Here is a 5,078-nt window from a genome sequence, read left to right on the forward strand (position 1 = left end):
ATCAAATGTATTAATTTTTCCTCATCCTGTACAACTTTGAAACATTTGAAATAAAAATATTTTTTGTTGGCCTGTGCTCAAAAGAACAAAAATATGAATATGTAAACCCCATAGAAAATAACTTTTTAAGCATAATTGCTGATTACTACTCCTTGTACCTTGTTTCAACTATGGTATAATAAGTGCCTTTTTTCAACGACAATTAAGCTCTTTACTACAACACTTTTACACACATTTGTGAAAATCTCCATTTATTTGTATATGAAAAACATCATGTGCTATTTCAAGTAATTCATTTAACCCTATGAATGCAGAGATGTAGCAAGTATAATAGCTAGCTTTTTAAACAATGAATAAGAGTAAAAATCTCTCAGATTTTTAAAGAATTGCATTAACCTTGCTCATCTAACAAGTATCATTATTCAAGACAGGAACTTTGATCGGCTGTTCAAATATATCTGCCATCAGAGTCCAACAACAGTGGCAATTGAAAGAGAATATCTCTACCACTAGAAAACACCATGGCCGTCAACCACTGCTGACTGGCTAAGATAAGATACGACTGGACAGACTTCTGGAATGTAACAATATTCTAATTGTAACCATGATAGAGACATTACAAAAAACTGTCATTTGGTGGCAAAAACCAGTCTTAAAAGCTGTCTCTCAATCACAAATAGAAAAGGAACTTGGGTATGCTTAGAATAATAAGTGTGAACAATGAAAATGGATAGGGACGCTTGATGTGGGTCGATCACTAAACCGAGAAAACATAATGAAAAGCAGATGAGGCGTTCAATTGATGATTGCATTGTTCAGACAATGCAAGCTACTGGTGGTGTTAATAGAGTAGAGAGCATTGTCCTCTTGGCAGATGTTGAGTTATTTGAATCTTTCAGAATGGTAAATGTTGTTGCCAATGATGACCATCCCAGAAGTTTGTATTTCTACCATGATGGACAACGGCTCACTTTATTCAAGACGTCCATAATTCAGGACGAATGGTTTACCGTCAAACAAGATCCATGATGGACAACGGCTCACTTTATTCAAGATATCCATTATTTAGGACGAGTGGTTTACCATCAAACAAGATTCATGATGGACAACGGCTCACTTTATTCAAGATGTCCATTATTCAGGACGAATGGTTTACCATCGAACAAGATACAAGGTGACCAACAAGATTCTCAGTGGGGATTCATTTATATATATATATATATTGACAGGCATTTTATGAAAATCCAAACAACCTTTATTTATAGATTATTCAACTATGTTGTCTCTAGTTTTTAAAATATATCTGTTACCCACTGATTTTGAGAATTATATAAATCTAACAGAATAAGTCGTCGAGTTAATGTGTAACTGTAAAAGGTTAAGTATTTTATCAACTTCGAAATTGTTTTGGAAATCTGATTCTCTGCCTTAAATCTCTATCTTAATACATTAGAGTATTCTTAATCCAAACAAAGTCCAAACGATTAAAACTGCCTTTTGTCTCCAATACAATACAGAACCTAATTAATTATTCTTGTCATAAAACATTGATATTAGACCTATTATATTTCTAAACACCACATTTTTTATCTAGTCCCTTAGGGATGTTCAAGAATTAGAAGAGTGTAGAGTAACAGAATTTTAACCACACAATGTTCGCCATATCCATTGCCGACGACGCGTTTCGCCCAATCCAGAGGTTTTTAGGCCGGCTGGAACACATCGAATACAGTAATTGTCGAAACACTTGTCAAACATAATCATTTATATTCATGCTTCGCCGGCTTGTAAAAGGCCTTCACACCTTACATATATATATATATATTACTCTTGTTAGATTATACATCCAAACCCATAAATAAAATGTCTACAGCAATTATTCAGGCAGTGCCATAACCCTTTTTTGGCAATATTTTATAAATGATTTGATTAAAGCAAAACAAAATTACTTATCTGTATTTGTTATACATTCAGGCATCTCATAAATAATATTCAAATGTTTTTTTTTCTCGTGTAATACATTTTTAAATAAAGCTTTATGTCAGATGTGGTCAAACAGTTATTAAGGCAACTAAATATACATTGACAAGTATCTCTTTTTGATAGTATATTGTCATTTGTTTAGATTTTAAGCATTTAGTGAAACATCTCTTTTCTTTAAGTTTAATAACAGCTTGTTATCGTTCCATCATACTACGCACCAACTTCTGGGTTTTTTGGCAGATGATTCAACATTAGACCTAATATATCTTTACTCCATCCTGGATCCAAGTTCAATATGACTGAGATCTTGTGACAATGAAAGCCAGTCTTAAATCCAGTCCCCTTTTTTATCTGTGTTTGGGATTCCGATCTTGTTGGAACAGAAACCCTCTTACCTTTAAATTTCTAGCTGACTTATTAAGATTCCTGAATATCTTTTTACATTTTTCTACTCTTTTTGTCTTCTATTATTACAAGTTCACCAACACCCGAAGCTGCCGTACATCCTAAACTTTATTGCTATCTTCACCTGGTTTGATAGCTTTCTACACATCATCACCCTCCCACCTGAGCCAGGTAAATTAAATTTCGACTCATTTGGCCAAATGATTTTACTGAAACAGTCTTTTGGCCACTCTGTTCTTCTTGTTGACTAAGCTGATGAAGGTCTTTTTTCTAGCAACTCGACCATTCCCTATTTATTACTGTTGATGCTGGCACCTTAACATCATAGTTTTGAACTAATTCTTGTTCAATATTTGAAGAACTTGCTACTCTGTTGTTCTTGTCGTGGCAACAATGGCAAGGCCTTGTCGCTCTGTGATGATTCTCACCCCTCCCCGCCTTTCAACTTATTTTCTTGGCTTATTTGTACTTCCCCGATAAAGAGTGCACTGTGTAGTTCTTGGCTTATTTGTACTTCCCCGATAAAGAGTGCACTGTGTAGTTCTTGGCTTATTTGTACTTCCCCGATAAAGAGTGCACTGTGTAGTTCTTGGCTTATTTGCCCTTCCCCGATAAAGAGTGCACTGTGTAGTTCTTGGCTTATTTGCCCTTCCCCGATAAAGAGTGCACTGTGTAGTTCTTGGCTTATTTGTACTTCCCCGATAAAGAGTGCACTGTGTAGTTCTTGGCTTATTTGTACTTCCCCGATAAAGAGTGCACTGTGTAGTTCTTGGCTTATTTGTACTTCCCCGATAAAGAGTGCACTGTGTAGTGTGGCATTTTCTACTTTTTTTCAATTTTTTTTTAGCTATAAAACTTTCATTGCACGCGGACAGCAGTTTTTTTTCACGCTTTTGAGACAAATTTATTCTGAAAACTGTGACTCTTATACTATTTATATGTGCCTTTATATACAGAATTCAGATTAACACTTGGTAAAAATATTTTTTAAGAAAAGTATTCGAGATAAAACCACTGTCTGATCATTTGTTTTGAGACTGCCTAAATAACTGTTTGAGCGCGTCTAGCACAAAATCTAAATATTGTCATAGGAGAAAAGTTTTTAATTTTATTTATAAATTACCTGAATACGTAGCTTTTTATTTACAGCATTTAACTTCCATATAAAAGATTACAAAAAATGTGGTACCGCCTGAATAATTGTTGTAGACATTATATAATCTGGTTCTTTATAAGCTTTCTGAACAAGGGCATAAAGACCACATTCCTAATATACTTTTTTTCAAGCTCTGCAATCAAATACACATGTATCATTTCTGTCAATTTCCACAATCAGTATCACTTTTATCAAGCCTTAGATTAGATGTTAAAATATTACTGTTGCCTGGTTCCACAAAAATGTGTAGAGATTGCCTTTGACAAATTCAATGATTATATGTAATGTCATTATATTGTTTTCAATAAAGCTACTATGTGTTGACCTATGACATCAGTGTTGGGATTTTAAGACTATAAATAGACATGATTTTCCAACTTTTATATTTTCAACTAAATTCCACCATTTAGAAGCATCCATTACAGATTTGCTTCATGCAAATGGAAATTTCAAAAAATATTTTGGGACACTTTTAACTGAGAACGTTCCAATGTGGAATATTTTAAAAAGAAAGACTATACCAGCCTAAAAGTTATAAAACGTTTTAAATTTAATAAATCTTTTCATATTAGCGCCCTCTGGTGGCATCTCTGCGACTCCTTGTAGTAATCAGCCATTTGGTTATGAACCTAATTATAACAACTATTTCCACCAAGACAAAGGATTTTTTAAAATATTTAAAAAATCAACAATGAGATTTTACGCATTTTTTTCCACCCTCGATATTTTTCTGACTGAATGAGATTTTTACAGGATTTGTAATATACCACAGTTAGCAGCAATATTTATTAATACTTAGTAGTAGTTTACAAAATTGTAAGTTACAACTTCTAAATATCAGGACACGAAGCCAGTTTTTGTTATCTCAATGGAGCGACTTTTCAATCCATAAACACTTACTATACGAAATGTATCACTGAGTATTAAAAGAACAACGTGTTAATTAATACATGCAGCGAATAAGTTAAAAGAATATATCAAACAATAATTACATAGCAACTCGTCAAAATGTACATATTTTTATTATTAAGCCTTTTCAAGCAACGTCAATTTAATACTTATCAGTTTCCAACTCTAGAAGAAATTAAAACTCAGAATTAAAGTCTCAACTCAATCAATTTCTAATGGAAATATATATATTATACCACAACACTCAATAACAAAGTACGTTTTAACAATAACAAGTGCGAAAACTAGATTTTACCCAAACAGCATAGAAATAATAAACCTGTACGAGTCGCCAGTATCATAGAATCTTAGCATAAGCATAAATATTAGGTTCAATTTGGCATATATGAAAACTAGCTTAAGTATTGTACATCTAAATCTGGAAGAAACAGGGAAACAGCTATCAAAATTTTGCCCGAAAATTTTGATGATAAACAGATAAATCACCTTAAAGAGAGCTTCGCATAAAGACCAATTTGTATCAATCGAGTATTAACTTCAGAAAAATCTCCTTCCATTATTATTTCAGTTTAAGGCTCAAAACAAAAAATATCGTGATGTTTTACCAAAATATTTGCATGACCAG

The 5,078-nt window shown here is 33.0% G+C and overlaps 1 protein-coding gene across 3 annotated transcripts in view; it reads right to left on the reverse strand.

The window, feature by feature from the left end:
* Window positions 1–5,078, reverse strand: part of LOC106463642 (serine/threonine-protein kinase 25-like) — a 55,906-nt gene that overhangs the window by 32,530 nt on the left and 18,298 nt on the right. The window lies entirely within an intron of this gene.

Source organism: Limulus polyphemus, unplaced genomic scaffold (assembly GCF_000517525.1).
Source record: "Limulus polyphemus unplaced genomic scaffold, Limulus_polyphemus-2.1.2 Scaffold1451, whole genome shotgun sequence".
NCBI classification, from domain to species: Eukaryota; Metazoa; Arthropoda; class Merostomata; order Xiphosura; family Limulidae; genus Limulus; species Limulus polyphemus.